The sequence below is a fragment of the Anoplophora glabripennis genome, unplaced genomic scaffold, assembly GCF_000390285.2.
Source record: "Anoplophora glabripennis isolate ALB-LARVAE unplaced genomic scaffold, Agla_2.0 scaffold45, whole genome shotgun sequence".
Classification (NCBI taxonomy): Eukaryota; Metazoa; Arthropoda; class Insecta; order Coleoptera; family Cerambycidae; genus Anoplophora; species Anoplophora glabripennis.
Window position 1 is genome coordinate 904,180 of NW_019416437.1, and position 23,188 is coordinate 927,367.

General features: G+C 30.9%; 1 protein-coding gene across 3 annotated transcripts in view; it reads left to right on the forward strand.

Annotated features, from left to right (window-relative positions):
* The window catches only part of LOC108917109 (AN1-type zinc finger protein 6), a 72,002-nt gene that overhangs the window by 29,373 nt on the left and 19,441 nt on the right, over nt 1–23,188 (forward strand). The window contains exon 1 of one of the 3 annotated variants that reach the window (XM_018723553.1): nt 17,395–17,481. The exons of 1 other annotated variant lie outside the window; for it this stretch is intronic. The gene's annotated coding sequence lies outside the window, so the exon portion shown is untranslated. Of the gene's footprint in view, nt 1–17,394; nt 17,482–17,919; nt 18,308–23,188 lie in introns of those variants that run through there. One more of the 3 variants, XM_018723552.2, reaches the window with a different exon arrangement.

Here is a 23,188-nt window from a genome sequence, read left to right on the forward strand (position 1 = left end):
TCAACTTTCGAAAAAAATTGAGGGAAGTGATTTTTGAAAACAGAATAACTTCGACATTTAGCTTTATTTATTAATGAAATTTGGCATGGATAATTTAAAAACGATGGAATTCAGCCAGTTTTTGTCAAATTTGCAAAAATTCATACAGAGTGTTTAAAAACGTGTGGCCAATATTGTGACGTTAAAGTTGAATTTACTCAAATATTTCAAATTGTACACCCTGTTTATTATTACATTAATGGATATAATTAAATTTACTTTAAAATGATACTATAGTTCTGTATACTCAAAGTTAACAGTTCTTGTGTAAATTGGAAATTATTGATTTCAACACAGAAAAATCTACGAGTATGGTGGGTTTATTAAATTTTATAATTTGAAACGTCAAACTGAATGCCAAAGCTAGAAGATATTAGATATGAATTGCAGTTATGTTCAAACATTTCTTTTTTCCTCGCTCCGGTTGCAGCGATAAGTGAAAAAATATCTTAACTAATACATCTGGCCTTTTTACCTGGAAAGAAAGGGGTCCTAAAATAAAAATTAACTAAATAACTATGCAATACCGTCAATTTTTTAGAGATACTTACGCATTGACGCACAATTTCGTATTCATAGTGTATTACAGAGTTCTCAGAATAAAATCGACTATTTTATTTTTAATAATTTCTATATATGTAGTTAGATTAAATTTTTTACACATAATTATGACTCGTCCTGTATACAATCAAGGTAAAATCTAAAATTTACTTAAATACACTACCTAGTTTAATACATTTTAATCATTGCTCCCTTCAGGCGATTGTTGCAAAGAATAATTGAATAATTATCGTATCAAGTATATAGGAGGCCTGTGAGCATAAAATGTCTTATAACGTAAAGGCTGACAACTATCGGAATTTGTCAGTTACCCATATGTAGCATATCCTGAATTATTATTTATAGCAGTATGCAATTTTCTGTTCTGAATAACGATATAACGATAATACAGCAAACCAAATACACAGCAAATAGGAATAGGTCTTAAAATTACGTATAAAAAATCAAAGTATCACTGGAATCAAATAAAAACTGAGATTTTAGTAGTACAGCGTGTTGTCATTTTGTTCCGTTCAACTTCTCATCTTTCAATGTAACAGTGTAGTTTGAGCATCCGTTTAGGTATATTCTACAAGCGTATCATCTTCCTTGCATCTTCCACGTACTTTTAAATTACGAATAGGTGCCATTTTAATGTTAATCACTAAAAATTCACTTATATGTGAACATTCATTTGAAGTTAATCTAGATATTTTAGTTTTATAAGTTTCAAATAACTGTATATTTGTGTAAAGTACATACATATTCTATTTAATGCATATGATTCAACCTTTATTTGCAATGTGTAAATAATTATCTTAATCATAGGAATTTCCAACATCCTACGTTGATAAGTACCTAAAAGTAGAGGCCATAAAATTGGCGAAAAGTAGATTAGAAATTCACTTAATTAACCGAAATATAATCACTAATCCAGTTTAATTGTAATCCTTACATTTAATCTGGGTTAATGTTATTGATAAAACAACCGTTAATAAGATCGTGTTTATAAGAGATTGACTATGTGATTAAAACTTATGTATTGTTTATTTTCTACAGGCCGAGGAGGAAATTTATTTGCTGTTATGTACATATTTGTGATATTTTGTCTTCATCTATTGTAAATATAATCGGAGTGACTGACTCCATTCTCCATACCACGTGGTAAATTTATCTATCCTCCGGGTCAGTGAAGTGGCATATTGTTGTCATTGAGAGACGATATATACAGGGTGTAACGGCGATGTAGCGACCCGTTGTAAACTAATGACTGCCCATTCAAAATAAACCAAAATAATAATAATAATATTTTATATCACTAGTGACGTGGAAATTGGGACAGAATTGACGTTTGAATTGTCACAGATGTTATTTGACGTTGAGTCTTCTTTAGATAAACTTTTTTATACCAAAAACTTTACTTTTTCTCGTAAAACACACTGTCCACTATTGAAGGTTCGAAATTAATGTTTTTATTATGGACATCGTTAACAGAACATCTAGCAGTTTACATTGTGTTTATTATCTTTTTTAATTTGTTGATTTGTAGATTTTGTATTTTAACACTGTTGTGTGTATTGTATTTAAAGGTTTTTTTATTCATTATCATTTGCGTTTCTCATTCTGAAAATGGTAGTAACTGTGGAATTGTGTATTTCTGTATTAAAATAGAATTAAAAAATAGTCATGAGGTATGCACAACCTTCCGTTTATTTGAATGACCGCCAAGGGAATTTATTGAATTTCTATACAATAATTATGTTACTGAAATTGTTGAGAAATTAAAGCAAAATAATTAACATCGAAATTAACTTTTGTCGATAGTCCTTTAGTATATATTTATATTTTACTGAAAAGTGTGATCTCTACATAATAAAAACTACCATAACAAGTAAGTAAGCTTATTTGACAGTGAAAACTTCTTAATCTGCCAATTTTCATTTTAGGAGAAAATTTTCAAGCTACTGTAAAGGGACTGCATATATTTTGAAGTCTGTTTTTTTAACTGTTTCAGATTTCATTTTTCGTAATAATTTCTTAGGAAGTGTATCAGAAAAACGTCTATCTTTTGTTTTGTCTATTTTGACTAAAGGAATGATTTTTTAACATATTTGTTCAGGTTATTTTTACACCCAGTAAGTAGTTTCACTTTATATATATTTCTAATAGATGCTTTAAATTAATATAAATATGTGAAGTTATACAGGGTATAAATAAATAAATTTGAAAAAATTCAGGGAGTGATTCCCTGTCGAAAAATAAGGTGGATGTTTCATCCAAAAAATCTAATTTTTAATAAAATTGTTGCATTAATTATAACAATTAAGTTGCCATTATAAAATATCAACGTGTGAAAGCCACCTACTAGATAAATTACAGTTTGATAAAATTTCTACCTTATGCTAATCATACCATGTAATTGATTTTATATAAATTTTTTGCTTAGAAATCGTTAATTTTACGAAAAAATCGCTAGACCATTTTTGTCTAGAATGAATCAGGCTATTTGAAATGAATTTTTAAATAGTAAAATATTAATAAGCAAAAAAGTTACGTATGAAACAAGTATTAGGGGTAGCTATTTCTACCCCTTACAACCGTAGGGAAAAATCAACAAATTGTTTACCGAGTGCCTTCTCGATAGCAGAAAACGTCTACTTAATTTCATTTCTGTCACTTTTTTGGTATTTCAGAAAAAAATTAAAAACTATTTTTTTATCAGGGGATGGTCAAATGAGATTTTTTTATATGAAAGACCCACTTTAATTTTCAGCAAGGATTCACCGTCTGAATTTTTTCGCACTTATTTATTTACGATCAGGGTGTATGCCAATATCTGGAAAATCAGAGTATTTCTCAAATTTTTTTTATTTTTTTTAATTTCAATTGTAATCAGTCTTTCTTTACATGGTGCATGCAAGGTCACTGGATGTCACGTCGCTGAAAAGTAAATTCTCTACTACTACCGCTACTAATACTACTAATATTACGGCGTCTATCTGTCTGTACCATCTGTGTCGCATATTTGTTTGTTGATTGTCATTAAGAATTACCTAGTGTACGATCTAATAGATATTTCCATTTCCTTTTTTTTAAGCTTACTGAACCAAATTTAATTTTCACTGTACAGTAACTATTACATATAATAATTATTGTAGTACAGCTTAAATGCTAGTAGATAATTCAAGAAGTTCTTAATAATTGCAGCTTTGGTAGAATTATTATTATTAGAATTTATAAAAATTCCACATATTTTTCGAAAAATATGTTTTTTTCAATTTTATCTGATTAAATGTCGTTTTCACCTAAACAAACATTTTTCTGGAGACTGCCTTAATTTAATATTTAGACAAGCAAACATGAAAAGTAATATTTTTTTCTATAATCATAAATAAAGATGTTCCATATTTGGTGCAATTTTTTTTAATACTTTGTTGAATATTTACGTACGCTGGAAATATTGACCAAAAGTTTAGGAAATGGTAATGATGCAAACGTGGAAAGTGATATAGTTTATATCTTCGCAGACTCCTTTTTTGTAATCTACCTGGAAAACTAGGAATATTTGGTTAAAATTTAGTATACACTCTGTTTTAAAATCGCTAAAACGCTGTCATTTTGACTTTTCGCAGATGTTCCGTTAATTACAGCCGAGATTACAGCTAAATGTTTTATGTGGGGTTCTTTTTTTCCTGTTGCTGACAGTGACGAGACCGGTGATCAAGTCGTAACCTGGTGGGGTTTCCTATCCACGTCGCATGTCTCCCGCTGTGATATGGGACATTTTTTAATTTTGCGTGCAAACGGTCTGTTTTAGCAGGGGCAGGTGCTTATCAAAATTACGAAAAGATTCAGCATTCGTGCGAAGAAATTTATGGAAATTCTTGCATATCACACCTGTCAAAATTTTAACAAAATGGCAAATATCTTTTTAGGAAAAAAAATGTGTTTCCGGAATGTGCAAAAATATGTAAGGTGTTCCATTTAACATAAGGAAGTTGATAACTACATACTAAACCATAATGATAATTTATTTTTCATTAATTTATTTTAATAATAATAATAATAATAATAATAATAATAATAATAATTTATTTGCCCAACAGATAAACTTCCACTTACAGGACAAAAATAAAAAACATACATAATAATGTAAAACAGATATCAATTGAACTAAAATTGTTAAAAACTGAAAATAGAATGGATATTACAAACCAAATATAATCATGAAGGAAGATTATAATATATTTTGCAGGCTAATTTTTACTTCACTGAAATGGGACAGTTTCAACTAAAAGAGAACATTTTTGCGCCCCAAAAAATTTCCTGGGGGCAACGGACTGGCAAAAAATAACGCGTGCCGAAGGTATACAATCGATAACACCCCCCCCCCAAAAAAAAAAATAAAAAATTCAGATTTCAATTCCAACTTCTCCATACATTTTTAACTAAATGTGATCGTGACACACCCTGTATTTACAGTAAGATAGTGAAATTAAAAGTGTTATCTGTTCAGAATATTAAATGAGGTTAAATTTTTTCACGAAACTTTTTGTTTTTTTTTCTGCCTTTTGCGCGTTTAAATAATTACGTTGTCGCTTCTATGTTCTCGTCGTCCTAATGAACCGTACGACAACTAAAGGACACCGATGAATTTTCAGTTCTTTCTCGATTTGGAGAATTCAGAAATTAACTTTCGAATTGTCTGGTAAATCAAGTCCCACGCCCTGATCTGCCGCTATTTGAAACGGCGAGAAATCGGACGGCCTCGAATCGGCCTTCCAACCACGCAACGCTCAGCTGATCGACCGCCGCTGTGTGTTCATTATGGCGAAAAATTGAATTTCTAGCATTTGACTTTCCCCTCTGTATCTGAATTCCTGCCCTATCGGGATAGTACTTCTGCCAAATGACCCCTGATAAAGGATTAGGTGGACTTCTTATCCACACATTATCCCGCTGCACAGCTACCAGCTAGAGCCACCTTATTAAAATATGCCACAGTTTGTTTTTATCGTTGGCGCTCCGCAAGGTCGTCGTTGACGCGTGGATAGACTGCTTGTATCTTTGTTCTCTTCTACGTTGTATCGCACATACGGTTGTCGAACAACGGAATGGGATATCTGCAACATTTTTGAATACCTACAACCTCGATTTTATTTCCCGTTACGTTATATTTTACCTCAGCTGTGTTTTATTTTTTATTGCTGTAGCTTCAATTTGAAATAACCAGTTTTTATAAATGGTTTATATGCTTATATTACATTACACGTATGTAGGTACCTATTTTATTTGATAATTGACATTGTGAGTAACTAATTATCTTATTGAATTGTCCATATTTACATTTGCATCAAATTCAAGATGACTCATAATACTTCTTGTTTACTTAGATGCAGATATTTTTGTTCTAAGAATACGTCCACCGATACTGATATTGATGTTGAATCATATGCAGTTAGAAACGAGAAAGTTCCCACTGAAAATACTCTTTTGGACTTTTGGAAATTCACTTGTTTTGATATATTTTATTGGTCACTAAATATTTTCCATTGATAAATATTTTAAAGTTCATATAGATTAGACGAGACAAACATGCAATGAAATCAAAGAGGTAGAGGCTAAAAGGCTGCAATTTATCTGCGCAAAGGCTGCTGTTTTATGCGACTGGGTGACAGGTGGGGGAATTATTATTTTAAAACAGACTAAGCTTGCAACTGTACAATTGAGCTGTTCACATACAAAATAGCGTAGAGGTGGGTGAGAGGAGTGAGAAATTGACAATGTGCCAATGTTCAATAGTATATGACTTGCCTTTAATTTCTTAAATCTCAAATGTAACGTTGACCATTGATTAAATCGATTAAACTCTAAATGAAATAAATCAAGAGTTTTTTCTTCTTAAACAATTTATAATTCATCGACATTCAGTGTAACTACATATTTTCTTCTTTCTTAAGAAACAGTACACTGCTCTAATTTATTTTGAATGAATATTCTTTGTGCTTTTAGATATACAGGGTAGGAAAGTACCGATGGTCTAACTGAAGTTATGTGAGAGCGATAAAGTAAGCCATAGAAATCCATGCGATAGAGAAGGATGGCTATAATGAAGGCGTCTCATAGTCACCGCCCGTTTCGCCCTTCCACAAATAAGATCCACTTCTTATTTGTGGAAGGGCGAAATGGGCGGTGACTATTAGACGCCTTCACTATACCCATCTTTGTCTATCACATGGATTTCTATGGCTTACTTTATCGCTCTCACGTAACTTCAGATAGACCATCGGTACTTTCCTACCCTGTATCGATAGTCATTCAGTCATGTCATTAATTTTAACCACGTATTCGGAAGGTCTAATAAAGACAGAAAAGTCAAAAAAAAATTTCTTGACCCTTTAAAAAATAAGCAAATTACCCATTAACTCCCGTTAACTCGGCGCCCTATTTCCAATAGGGAACACTACAGCTGGCGGAGTACAAAGCGTTCGAACGTTGAAGAGAAACAGCTGATTTCCCCAGCCGTCTTTAATTTGGCAATTGGTTTCAAAATCAAAGTGCAGCGGATCCGAACTTTATTAAGACTTTATGGGCGGATGAGTGAGTGTTTGATTAGCCATACTGTCATTTTAAATCGGTAGGTACCATACTATTCTTTGAAAACCAATAAGTCACACAATAACGTATACGTACTACAAACTGTATAATTAATTGAACATAATACTAAAAACTCATATTCAATAGTGACAACGGTAATAATATTAAAAATACTAAATTATACAGTGTGATTCAGTTCTTAGAAATACAATTTTGTAAAGAAAAAATAAAAAAGGGCAGTTCGAAATTGATTTAAAAATACATTTCTACACGGCACTGGAAAGTGGTCCACTATAAAACCTGACCTTGCACATTGCGACCAGCATGGTGGCAAAGTATGATAAAAACGGACAAAAACTTTCGCAAGAAAAAAAATAAATAGAATTTTATAGTACCTATTTTATATCAGCAAATTCAACTGCTTTTGCCGTTATTATTATTAATTAATAAAAATTAATTTGGGTTTTTAAATAATAAAATAATTGACATACCCGATGTTACAACAACTGTTGAAAATTTTATCTACTGACGTGTAAACACATTTGGGTCCGTCTCACTCGGTTTCTACGAATTAACACAAATGTTGTCTTGCTTCACCATAACACAAATGCTTCACCATAATAGAAATGTTGTCTTGCTTCACCATAAATTAAAACGATACCCATCAACTCCGAGTTGCTATACACGCAAACCATTTTTGACACTAACTACTAAAGACTTGTAAACACCACAGATAAACACTATCGCAACGACGATTGTAAAATCGGATTTCAGTATTCGCAGTCGCTGAGGCCACGTGGAGAATTATTCTAGAAACTACAATTGTCCAGCTATGTAATGGTTAAATCTACTACAATTTCAATAATTTTTTTCTCGGATACCAAGGATATTACAAACATTTTTTTTTACGATATTGTCTCCATTTCTCATACCGCATCTTTTCCCAAATTTTTTAAGATAAGTTGTGAATCACCCTGTATAACCTTACATTAGAAAACAATTATTATTATCCTTACAAAGTCTTTATTAACAAATAAATAATACATACATAATTTAAAATTTAAAATGTAAAAAAATATCTTATTTATTCGTGTGTCTAGCTAAAAAGCTCTGTTTATTCATTGTAGTTCACTACGGATTAAAAACGCATTAAAAGCTACATTAATGATTGAATGTTACGGTAGGTCAAGATTCACTCTATAAAGCTTCGTAGGTCAGCGATCAGGTGCGGTTCGGAAAGGGGTTTAAATAACGATTTGAGCATTTTTTTAGTGTAAATAAGTATTTTATTACCTTTTTTAATCACGTATTCGTATTCTACTAATTTTTCCCTATCATCCCTTAAAATTAATTATTATTATGACTGAATCCAGTTAAAAATTCCTAGATTACTATGTTTCTTTTTAGAAATAAAATTTTCGACAATCACGGAGATTTTTTAGTCAATCCCTCGATCAATTAACAATATCAATTTTAGACCCATAACAGATTGTTATTTACCAGTTACCATGGGCGTAGCCAGGCGGGGACAGGGAGAGTTCAGTAAACCAAAAAGTGTTTAAGTCTTGAAAATTTATTTTGAGGCCTCCATAACTACCCCAAGAAAAAGTCCTAGCTACGCCCATGCCAGTTACAAGTTATAGTCAGAAGTGGTAATTGTGTAATTTTTAGTCTTAGGCATTTCCAGTACCTCCTAGATAGAGAATAAATATAAAACTTTTAAGTCTGTAATCTGTATATATAAAAAAAATTGCATAATCAATTGACCAAATTTGAAGAGCTTTAAGTAAGGTAAAGAAACTATAAAAGTAAAGCAAAGAACGACGATAAGAAGAAATACATTTTTGGTCATTCATTTTAGTATAGGAATATGTTTTTACTAGGAATTGAATTAATTCATTACCACCATAACGATAATAGGTATTTACATATTCGTTGAATTGTATAATTTGGGCGTTGGGCAGGTGGTTAGGCGGTTACATTTTTTTTAACCGGACGAATTTGAGGTATATGTTTGTTATATTTGAATCGTTCTAATTATTTTTAAAGCCTCCTACTTATATCACTTCAACTCCTTTAAGGTAGTCTCGTATCAGAATAGTACCTACTTGGAAGAATTCTCAATGTCTTCAATACATACAGAGTTCTACTTGTTTAATCAGATACTTTTGTTCCTCTAAATTTTGTCAATGATAGATAACGATAATGATAACAGCACAACGGGATATGTTAAGTCACACGCACTGAACACGTGTGTATTTATTTTAAGCCATGTAACTTATTTAATAGAAGATTATGGATCATCTGTATTAAGAGTGTTGAAGCACTTAAGGCTGGCGTTTTATAGATAGAAGATAGACAATAAATCGAACTTTTAGTAAGACAATGATAGAACAAGTAGATCCATCCAGCAAGTGACGAAACGTAAGGCTTAAACTAGAGCAACTTCAATTTTTCGCATTGAAAGATCACGGAGAATATGTAAACATCAGAAAATGTACCTTTCCGGTTTTGTTCAGCAAATTGGTATGGATAATAATAATTGTGATTAATGCATGTGTTAATAGTTTCCTAAAAGCATTCTGTAGGGTGTGATTATGTTTATACTCGTAATATACTTACGCGATATTCTACATGTTCAAAAGGCGTGCAAAATTCTGGAAACATAAGATAAACATATGAGGTATATGATTTTTTCCTTATTTTAATTGTATTGTTAGCTGTCTTATACCCTGAAGAAAACTTATATAACTCGTACTGTGAAGTGATATCGTTTCTAACTTGTTGAACAAGGTTAATAGTATTTTTGAATTTTGTTTACAATTAAGTGTGTTTCTAAAACCAAATTAGTTTTGAAAACACATTGTGTTACAAATAAAAATATTGTTAATTTACATTTCCTTTTGTTGGCCACATATGAAAATATTTGTTATAATGCTTCCTTTCAAATTAACGTCGTGCAGATGTTTGATTGCATTGTTATTAAAATACTTTTATTACGTTTTGTCTTCCATGTGATTTTCGTTTAATAAAAAGTTCGTTCCATCAATTTTTCCAAATAATAAAAACATGAATAATATGACATTCCGATGTAAATGCGTATCTACATTTATCTTATCGAAGTTTTTAACACATTCTCAGTCGTGAATAATTAATCGTGTTTTCTAGATTTTTTCTACAGTCATAAATATAAAATTGTTGAAAATAATCGGTTAAAAAGATTACTAGGAAATTACATTTTCTGATCTAAAAAATAATTCTTAAGTAAAACAGTATAAATAAAAAAATAAGTAAAACAGCATAAATTAAAAATATTTTTAAAATGTAGTTTACAATTAGATAAACGTGTTAGGTTAAAATGACAAAAATAAAGGTTAAATGTTTGTTGCTTATTTTGTTATACCTCCACTTAAAATTATTCACTTGTTTGTTGATTGTATTGTATTCCTAAACATATTTTGACTTAGGTATTTTGATTTACAAATAATAAATACGTAGTAAATAATGACAACAACAATAAAACAAATCAGCTTATTTTGTATACTTTCTTGAGTGGAAATGTAAGGGTAGGTAGTTTTTAAAAGTATATCTTTTATAAAGAAAAATAAGGATAATGAAATCAGATGTACTGTATTGTTTATTATTACTTAGAAATTCCAGATAGATATGCACCCTAATTAGATGATGTTTTTTTTTATCAATAAACATCTTTATCTTATATTTGTTTGCAATCGATAATAACGGATACACAATGAATCATTAAATTTCTTTGAACGCTTAATTGTGATACTAAGAAGTGCTTACAGGAAGTAGTAGTAACTTATTGTTAAATAGACACCTTATATATTATGTACGTATTAAAACACATATTCTATCTTATGTATAAGAATCTAAATTTATTTTCGAGGTAGGCTCTGCATGTTCCGACAGGCCTTTGGTTACGATTTACATAGATTTCATTAATAATGTAACTAGATTTAACCTCATTAATTTTTTTCATATATCTATTTCTCTCTTCTTTCTGTATATACATTTTAAATATTGATCGAGAAATATATATAATTTTGAAAATTTTGAGCTGAATTCAATAATAAATCTTCGAGCATTGGCCTAAATTCGTGTCGCATTAAATGATTTCTCGAACACTGGGCGTTATTTTTAAAATGGCGTATTTCATGTTTATGGAGACATTTATATTTATTTACATTGTGGTATCAAGTTTGAAAAACAACTTATTTATTTGTCTAGAGATAGTAGGAAATAGAACGAATAAGTAAACTACGTGTTTGTTCTACGTACACCGCCTACTTCGTTTTCACGTGCATACTGAACGGAGTCCTTTGCGTAAATGGCTTTTTAATGAGTTTGCATTTATTCTCTTGTGACGTAGGTTTCGCGGAAAAGTCGATACTAATGCAGCCCGGACACTTGCGTAGTATCGTCCATTTTTATTTTACATAACGATAATGGGACTATTGACGACGAGGTTGATATATCTGACAATGTCGGTATATAACGCGATATTGTGAAAAAAATAAAATAAATTTACGGCATTGCTTGCCTATTAAAATCGTTTTAAACTAGGAAGCGATTGCTACTGCTTTTCCCTGTTCTTGAAATAACTCCTTTATTGTTTTGCTCGAAAGTGTATGTTGTTCTGAATAAAAAAAAGCAATACTTAGTTTCCTGCGGTTGACTTTTTTGCAAGAAATGATAATAAATACAAATTACTAACAAAGACATCCAAATTTTAATTTTTTTGTAACATGAATTCTTTAATTTGTGAAGTTTTGCAATTTGGCTAGTTCACTGTTTGCTTCATTCCAATTTGAGTGCAAGTAATTACACAATATTTTATCTGTGTAGATATATCTGTGAAGCTGCTTAAAGTTGCTGTACGTAATGTTACATAAGGTTATATTTGAAATGTTATCAAATACTGTACACTTATCTCCAGTTTTAGCCTTGGATTCGCTTTAATTATTGAAATCTGATTTGTTCTAGTTTTAAATCTAGGTTTATAAAAAATGCGGTTTATTGTTTGCAGTTCGATATTGAAACTATAAGAAGTTATTAATCGAAATCATTGATCCAAAAATTCCAGCAAACTGTTACCGTTCCGTTTGGTTTTTATGTAACATTTAGAATATACACTAACCTCGATCGGAATAGTAAAAGGTATTGAACTGACGAAATTCGTACGATTTTGAAGACATAGGTAAATAGCGCAAAATCGATAGAACCTGGTTTCCTTCAATGGTTGATATTTTACGTAAATCGACAGTATGTATTGTAGGTACGCATTTTAAAAATTGACAGCAGAGGTTACCTACGAATGGAAAAATAATAACACTTTTCACCAATAAATACGGAAAAAAACTACAATTATTAATCATAATCAGTCCTAATATAAATTCATAATGATTTACCATGAGGTCTCTGTTGTCATATATTTTCTTTTCGCGAAGTGTAAATTTGTTTTTCACAGAACGAACGTACTTCCGATACAGGTAGTTGCCCGATCTCCATACATATCCCACATTAATTCATTGTGTAAAGATATGAGTCGTTGCCCCGCCGAAAATATGGATCAACAACCTCACAAAAATATCCCGAGGCCCCCTTTATCGTTTTGCGTTGTTTATTTTCTGTTTTTGGTAATCCATGTGGGCTTCGATTGAACTCCAATATACGTCTCACGATGAAAAGCAACTTAAGAAGAGAAAAACGATCCGACATAATCAAAATTTTGTGGAAAAATTAGTTTATTATCTGTGAAGCCTGGTTAATAACATTTTTTCATCTGATACAAAAACTGAAAGAGCAAATTGTTAAGGTTTGACATTTGATAGATTTAAAAAATAGTTTGACCATTTAAAATGTAACATGCTTTGTTATATTTTCTTCATAGTGTAACAACGTCTGTAGAACTAAGAACTTCGAAATCGGTATATGTTTGGTGGTTCATAAAGGCTATTTTTTAAAAAGTGTAAATTTTTGTCAGAGTAACATTTAGAAAGTTCTAAAAACTCACGACGAAGCTAAAAACCAATTTGTTTGTTTGCTTTGTTACTTTACCATTTTCAAGTACCTACTTTGAAGGCAGACAATTTTATAGAGTAAATAAAAATTACACTTTTTGAATATTGTTATAAAAAATATACAGTAAGCTACAAACTAATGAAACATAAGATACGAGGGTTTTAAAAAGTGCTGAATTGTCAGATTTTCTATAAGGAATCCCTTATATGAATTCACACGAAAACTCGAATAGACAGAATAGGCACCTTCACTGTAGCATTTAGTTATGTAGATGCATTAAGACAGCCTATATCAAATCGTCTTCGAATTAAATCTGAATACTCTACTCATGACAAAGTGTTGAAATACATTTACTTTATTTCGTAAACAAAAAATATATGTTTATTGCCGAAGAGGTGACATTGTGTTTATATTACTTTTTTGTTGTTGTTTATTTGATAAATTAACAATTATTGTTTATTACTATTTTGTACAAAGTGCTCCGATTATGGCTAGATTAGTATATTTTGATGATTTATGTAATTTTTTTCTTTATTTTTCGTATTATTTATTTTTCCTCTTTTTCTAAACGTTTTCCGACCTGTGTACATAGTCACTCACATAACATTCTACTTCCATTATCTTTTTTACCTTTCTGTTTTAGAAAAAATGGCAAAAACCAATATTTTGGGAAATTTTCCTGTGATTTCAAAGTAGTTTATAAAAAAAAAGTAGTGTATAAAAAAAACAGTTGACTTCTGAATTTCGAAGATATAAACCAATCTTCTTTTTTTTAATTCCAAATATACAAATATTTGTCGCTTATTGGTTTGAACAATATTTTGGTGTATTTGTTGACCCTTCACAATGGATAAAGTCAAGATTGCCATGGAACCAGTGCATATTTAGATTTTTCTGCTATTAAATTTCCTAACAGATCCTTAAATACCTACTCTAATATCAAAAAAATACTATACTATAAAAAGTGTTTTATAATAACCTTATCGTGTTCTAAGCGAACGACATTTTTTTAAATAAATATTTCTTGTGAAGGAATCATTTCCGGAGTTCACAAGACTAATTTGATCTGTTTATATGGGATATTCTAAAAGATAACAATAACAATAACAATAATAATAATAATAATAATAATAATAATAATAATAAAATGACTTTATTGAAGTAAGTAGGTATTGTGATTTGTAAAAACAATACAATAGGCAAGGGCGAAGTTTAGCTCAGAGCTAATCGCTTAACTCTATGTTATATTAAAATAAATTTAAGGAAAAAACACTAATATAAGTCTAGGAAATTCTATGACCTAATAGAAAATCTTGGGCGTTTTTTTCTTTTTTTAGAAAAACCAGAAAGTCTTGAAGTTTAGTATCGGAAGTAGCTGATTGCGTAAGCCCATTGAGACAATATTGACCAAAATTAGTACTACCACTAGGGTAAGGTGGGTAACAAGGCATCAAAAAAAATAATTCGTGGAATACATATAGTCTTTTGTCTAGAACAGGATGAAGATAAACACCTTTTATAAAAACATATTTGTTGTTATTAGATAAATTAAAGATTTGTTTAGTAAATTTAACAACGGAAAACATATTCCAAAGAGTTGCAAATATACAGGGTGTTCCGATAAAAAATGTTTGGTTTATATCTTTTGTATGCAACCGTCAATAATTGTTTTTTCTATATATACAGGGTGGTCCAGATTTTAATAGACAAACTTCTTGAAAGTACTAAACAATAAAAATTAACATCAGTTTGCTCTATAAACATAGAGCAGACAGCTGCAGACTAGCGCAGAAAGCTAGCGTTTATGAGATATAGGGCTTTGAAATTATTATCAAAAATAAAACAATTTTTTTAAATATCTGGAAAACCGCTTCATCAAATTTATCCAAATTTGGTACACATTTTTTTTCGAATATTTTTCCTAGTTCTGTATGCACATAGTCTAAATTCAAACACCAGTGGCGGAAAAACAAGGACGTTGTTTCCTTATTTAGAGTAAAACTTCTACGCCACTGAATTAATTGGTAATATGAATACATTTTATAACGCTCTGAAATATTCCGGAAAAAACATTCCTTTATTTTTGTCGAAAAGTGAATGGTTTACGAGTTATGAGACATATTATGATTCGGTTTTCCAGATATTTAAAAAAATATATTTTATTTTTGTTAATTTCAACGCCCTGTATTTCATAAATGGAAGCTTTCTGCGCCTATGTTCATAGAGCAAAGTGATGTTAATTTTTGTCATTTAAAACTTTCCTTACTGTCTAGTAAAATCTGGACCATCCAAATTTGTTTTATTTTTCCCGATTTCAACGCTTTGTTTACTTGAATAATATGTCTCATAACTCATAAACCATTCACCTTTCGAGAAAAACAAATGAATGCTTTTTCATCCGGAATGTTTCAGACCATTATAAAATGTATTCATATTACCAATTAATTCAGTGTCGTAGAAGTTTTACTCTAAATAAGAAAACGATATCCTTGTTTCTCCGCCACTGGTCTTTGAATTTGGACTATGTGCATACAAAACTAGGAGAAATATTTGAAAAAAAATGTGTACCAAATTTGGATACATTTCCATATGTTCATAGAGCAAAGTGGTTAATAATTTTTGTTATTTAGTACTTTCCCGAAGTTTGTCTATTAAAATCTGGACCACCCTGTATATATTTCTTTGAAATCGCAAGAAAATTTCTTAAAACGTTGGTCCTTGACATTTTTTTCTAAATAGAAAGTTGTGAATGTGAAAAAGTATCATGTGAATAACCCTGTACGTCGTCGTATTTGGTCCAAATGCGTCATAACATTAACACAGCAACTCCGATAGCAAATGCGGAGATAGTACTATGTTTTTAAATTTAATGTTTCCATGCAGCTACAAATGTCACGTTGTTATTTGCGCATTGACGGTGAACAATTGGTATTCTTCCATTATAAAAATCATCTTTCCATTAAAATTTAATAATTAAATAAATAATTTTTAAGACTTCTACGGCGGCAACAAAGTTAACTTTATATTTCGTAGCAAGTACCACTTCAAGACAAGACTTAATAAATAAATGCCACTGAGAAATTCTGGGAAAATCAACAGACGAACCAATTATTTATTATTAATCTCTAAAATAATATGTATACCGGTACTATTTATCTGCCTATATCTATCTGTTCAGTAAACCTTGTAGAGGTCAAAATACTCACCGAATATACATCTAGACGTAGTTATTAAAATAGACACTGAACCCAATTTCCAGAAAGGACAACAAAGCGTTTCGAGATATGCAGCACTAATCGCATTAGCGTCTTAATTTCTCTGTTCATTTGGAGATAATCTCTAATATTCTGGGCCCCTTAATCGTTTTTAAATTATTCCTTTATTGCAGGGATCATTTTCAAACAATTTCAGGTATGCAATATTTTAAAAATACGTTATTTTTAAATTGAATTCCCTTTACATAGGATTTTTAAATAACACTATTAATTTGCAATTATTGATTGATTACAAATAATTGGTAATAACTATACAGGGTGTCCCAGTTTAAAACTACTAAATTAAGGCAAATGCACCTATAATTATAATTTAATAAAATACAGATATAGTATGATAAATAAGTTTAAAAATGAGTTTAACATGATTATTAAAAAAATTAAGATACATGATGTAAAATGTGAGTTTAAAATAATTTTTGGATTTTGTCTTAACGAGATATTTTTCTTATGCAGAAATGACTGTTATAAAATGACCCTCGCCTGGTCATTTTGGTACCAAAAATTTAACCATTAAATTTCTTTCGAGCGACGCTAAAAGTAAGTATGCAATTTATGGACTGTAAAACGACCCTAATTTTCTTTAGATAGAAATTATTTTTTTATTTTCTCCAGCAAAAAGTATTAGTACTTATTACCTTCATGTTACAATAATTTATGTTTACTTTTTGTAAATTTAATATTTGTCCATATTTTAATTAATGCAGGCAACTCCTAACCGTTTTATCTCACTAATTTAGTTGTGACAAAATGACTGTACGTATCTTATAAAAGAAAATATGTGATGGACTGTAATTTACTGAAATAGGTAGATAAATCATATCAGTAGAGTTATCACTGTGCATATCTAATCTCCCTTGCAATGACATTTTCTTTTTATGTGTAACTGCTTAATTATAAGAAACATGGCTGTACTAATTTAATGTACCTATCTGCGTTTCCTCCACCGAATCAAATAATTTGTTTTTCTCTTGTATTTCTATACGGATAGGTAAGTTCTCAAATAATACTACAAAAGGTCAGTTTGCAAATTTAGCATTTAAATTATAGCATCTTTTTTAATGATTGACTGTACTTACTTGAATTATCATTTTTTCAAAGCTAATAAATATGTACCTATAAAGTTTGAATTTAGAAAATCTAAAAATGGAATATAATACTTACGTGTACTTTTATACATAACCTGGCGATATTTTTATAAATTATTGTTTCCATATTGTGAAAAGCAATTTCTACGCTTCTACGAACTTACTATGAGGCAACTTTTCAAGTACGGCCGCCATGATGATTACAGTACAGTTTTGAAGAGCATTATCTTTATCTATCATGCAAAGATACCGTTGTCCCTGCCTTTTCCAGAGCTAACGCGCCTGCTTAAAATTTCCTACGAACCTCAGATCGCAAGTTCTCGTTGTCAGTCCGCATTCGAGGCCCGTTTGAGGCGGGTGGCTTATGCCCTTGTGAATACTAGTGTTCTTTATTTTTTTAATTTGTTTAAAAGTGTTTGATATATCATTGAATGTCACAGTAATTGGTAACTACGGCATTATATACGTTATACGTAATTTGGCGAAAGTATCAAGAACCCCGTGAAATTTGCGGTGGCGTACAAGCTGCTGGCCAGCTCGATCAGAAGGCTCGTAAATTTTGGACACCTTAGACAAATCGGAAGAGTTACTGTGAAAAGATAATTTGTGTTGCAGTGGTTAATGTGTAGGTTCCGTGCGCCTTACAGTGTAATTTTTTGTTGTTGCAAATCAGCTTGACAGCTGACAGATCCAGCAGTGTGAATAAGTCAACCGTCTGTTCGATCAACAGTAAGTGTTACTTTCTAGCCTCTAACAATAATTAATCTGCAAATAATATAAAAAAATCTTTAACGCACGATTGACCTCTTAACCATAGTTCGTGAAACGATAATGATGAGACATTTTATTGTTTTTATATTGAAATTTCATTGTTCTGGTACTCGGAATAATAATGACCCTGTGCCTGTGCTGATGACGTACACCTTTCCTCGAGCTGCACCATACAATGGTAAACGACTAACGAGAACGTATGTTGGCGTCAGCTTTAGTTCAGCGGAAATACCATCATCGTAGTTAGTCACACTTGCTGTAATCTGGGCCGTATTGTTCATTGTCCCTGTTTTCAATGGGAAGTACCTTTTTAATTGTTGGATCTAAAGATTTTGTTTTCAATCAGGAATTTATTATTAATTCCATATTTATCTAATATACGAATATATAATACTGCGTTGCGTTGCTTAGAAATATTTAAGTTGAAAGTTGGATCTGATTTTAGTAGCGCATGCCTGGGCCTTGGATCGGTGCTCGTCGAAATTTTATCACAATTGTAATGTAATAAATTACAATATAGACCTTGACGTAAAATATTACACGTGTACGAGTTTTTAGCAGCATTAAACCTTGAACCCACATCTTTCGTGCTGTCGATTAGCAATGAATATTTTTTTATTAAAATATTAAAATTCTATTGGATGATGAATAGGTAGGTACCTATTTAAAATAATTTTGTCAAATATATCATTTTGTTAACTAACATGATGCTGTGCAAGTTTTTAAAATACCTAGTAATTTTTTAGGCAGATAATATATTTTTCTTATTGTTATTGTTACGTGCTTTACTATTTCGAAATCATTTGCATACCTATTTGAGATGAGATTAGTTTATTAAGTTGTAATGTTCTGTGTTACTTTTATCTATAGAAAACTGTAAGCAGTACGTACGATATAGTAACATTGCAGGATATGCCTATATTTTGGTTGTTGCTCTTTAATAGGTATGCTGCCAGACACGTGTACTGTGGGCGACGTGATTGATGTCACGTGCCTGGAGTACAACAATAGGAGAAATCGAAATATTCTTTTATGAGCGCAAATTTTATTCAAAATAAATCGTAAGGTAAATATCCAAGTATATAATTGGGAATTTACTAACAGTTTCTGCCTGATATTAATTATATACGTACCAACAAAAACCACGAAAAAAACATTTTAAATTTATTCGCTACTACGATAACCGGTAATATGGAAAGTCCATTGAAAACTCTGAAGTAATTTCCGGTAAACAAAATAAAACATTACACAGTAGTGACTACCTGTAGAATAGAAAAAGTTGAATATGTTGTAGTCGAAATATGTAGGACTTAGTAGAGGATTCACTATCACTAAATATTAGAAATAAAATAACGACAAATTTTTGCGATCCGAAATTCTGTATTTTTATAAAATATGAAACTATTGATTTTGTGTATATATTCATAGTAGAAGATAAACATACCAGCTAGTATAGCAGAACAGGGGAGTGAAATAAGCACCATTTACTTACGTATTACTAAAACATGTTTATTTATTTAAAAATACGCTACCCTGATTAGTTATAGGGCAGGATGAATTTAATATTACAAACACTAGAGTTAAACAAATTAAAATCTCACGGAACTGTCTAGAATTTTAAACATAATACCTATACTTAGTTTATTGAGGTATTTATATTGAATTGTAAATAATTTGATATGGAGACCTAAAATCCTAAGTGAAATTTTAACCTTTAAGTTTAACAGTACCTTCAGCCTGTCAGATAATGTTAGATTTGCGGGTACCTACCTGATTAATATATTTCCATTAAATGGAACATGTAAAACTAATTTCTAGTGTAAGGTATTTTTTGTGAAATTAAAATTTTCTCTAGTTGTATCTTTCGATGAGTAAAAATGTTCATCTATAAAAAACCTTATTTATTTTCAAAAGTACCTACTCCCGGGTTCCGATGTTGACTCACCCTGTATATAAAATTGCTAACGTCTGGTGACGAAAACAGAATTTTCCCTCAACTTTAAGCGTCAGGTGTGCTAGAGCCATTGCAAAGTGCAATTCAGTTAAATACGTTTCCAACGGCCTTTTTGAAGTTGAACACCTGGTACTACATGTTCCCGACAGCTGAGTCTCGAAGAAATCATGTAAACAACCCCCATGTAGACTACCTACCTCCTACCGTCCTTAGATTCGGTCGATTTTAACTTTCTCATAATTCTGAAAATAAATATTTATGCAAGGTTTATTTATTTATATTATTTGGATTTATATATTTATTTAAAATTTACGAAATTAATCAAACAAACATAGACTTAAAATCTTACTTAATTGGAATTTAAATAGGAAAAAAGTACGGAAATGCTCTGATACAAGGTGTGAAATTTCTATATCAATTTTTCTAGAGATACAGATTTAAATACAATGTAGATGTTCATTTAGTCAATATGTCTGAAGAAATCATTGAAATCACCAATTAATTGAAATTTTATAAACTTTTTTGCCAAGGGAAAACATCTTTTTTCTTACAAACATCACTAGAAAATAAAAACAGCGACCTACATCTGGAATACTAGTGGCTCCGAGTTTTTGTAGTTCCGAGTGATAGTCGATGTGGTAGTTATCTCCACTGATTGACGTATTTATTATTATTCAGCGAATTCTTAATTAGCCCAAGTTTTATCCTTTGTCAAGTGTCTTTAGAGATATTTTAGAAAATTTGATTATTTTTTTTTTAATTTTAACACTGTGTTTCCGGACGTTTCCTCGTATAGCCTTTCCGAAGTCAGTTGAACATGTATAAAAAACCGAGCAAACAAATTTAATGAGTTTCATAAGCTTCCCTAAAAAAGTTTTCTGCTAAAGTTAAAAAATTATAATTTGTACACATATAATGTGTAGAAAATTTCTATTATAAAATTTAAAGTCTGTTGTAAAGATAATTGTAAGAGTTTTCAAAAGAAATATTACTCAACCCCCAATGCCATTTAAATATTTTGGGGTGATGCTTACCCTTGCCTGGGGGTGAAAGTGGCGGAGTCAAAAATACCAGCAAAGAATGTCCCCCTTCAATTTAAAATCGACGGGTCTGAGCGTTTTTCTACAATCTTGACGCAGTTCCTGAAAATGATTCTGTTTCGTTTTCATTTGGCCACCCTGTATTTTAAATTATTTTACCTTAATCCTCGACTGGTATCGTATAATATGAAATCACATACCTGATATTGTGGGATATTTTAGTACCCCAAAACAAATATACCTACGTATTTTTCGGGAATAAAATTTGTGACAAGCAAATACCTACTCTGGAAAAATAATTATGCTTTTATACATAATTTTATTTTTAACTTTCGAAACATTGTTGATAAACTACTTTGACCTCGACATTGACATTAGAATGATCTGTGCAGATAGGTTTTTGGCATGTGTTAAAAAAAGTTTTAACTTTTCTGTCTTTTTTCGTTGAACAAAAGTGGCATTGACTGCTTTTGGGTTGTTTCCCTTTGCTCTTACACACGATTATTTTCTCAATTTGTAACCTCATTTTCGGCAAGTAATGAATTGTTAGTTTTAATTCCTTAGAAAGTTCTTTTATCTCCTCAAATAGCGCATCATTTTAAAATTTGATCTAAAATTTTTGTTTGCGTAACTGGTATTGTAGGGTAGTAGAATACCATAATCCTAATTTTCTGGTAAAATATTTTACTAAAAAATGTCCACTTTTAATCACTTATTTTGCATCAGTCAACCAAAGATTACCTCGAGCAACAGAAAAAAATGTGCATTATACCTATCTAGCTTTTTTTAGCAAAACATTTAAGCTGGGGTATCGCAGCATCCCACGATGTTTTCACTGAATTTGCTAAAATTTTGTCATGGGGAGGTACATCAAAGGAAGTTCACCCAAAAACCTTTCTTGGAAGCATTAGAAGGTCACACGACGATTGCAATTGATTACATTTAATTCGTTAAGATGTGGACGGCAAGGGAATTTTATTTCGAAAGAAGAAAAATTCAGGCGCCATCTTCAGCTTTACTCTTCGTTCACATAAACGTCTTTAGGAATGCGTTACAATTGGTTCATTGTGTACGCAGCATTAGATTGAAAACTGTTATCATCATATGAGAGATGGAATAAGTATATTTATTGCATTTGAATTTAAGGTGTATTATACCACCAGAATCAGTATATTCCATTTGGATTGAAGGTGTACTATGTCACCCTAAAGTTCCAGGCGTACACCTAGGAAGCATTAATGGAAAAACGAACGGTATCTAAACTTGGCTCGCCGCATGGCGTCAGAACGCATTGGGAACTAATTGCATTGGCCTCAATTCGCCAAAGGATTGATCTGTGACGATAACGCGCCATTACATAACGGTGCTCTTCGCTTGTTTAGTACTCGTGAGTCGCAATAAGCCGTTTTAACTTTCCGGGCAGTCTGCTTTACGAACCTGTTGTGGTGGGGATTACGAGTATACCATGTCCAATTTTGTTATTTGCAATGTTTATATACCGCATAAGCACATGCATGTCCGTATATGGTTATCAGTATATATTCCAAACAAATTGGAGAAAAGGGTTGGTAATCACAATATTGGAAAAGTAACGTTTATTGTTGCAGAAAACAGTCAAACATGCATTCTTTCGTAGTCTTAATTAATCAGCATTACTTACTGAAAACTCATAAATTTTAAATTTCTTCAAATTAAAATACAGAGCCATTTTTTTTATTGACGACTGTCTTCATCGGGGTAATTTACCCTTATTTACTAAATAATTTGTCATCTTCAGGCATACCTTCATATCTTCTACATTTTAAAACTGAAACAGAAACGTAAAACTTTAAGTTTGAGTTAAAA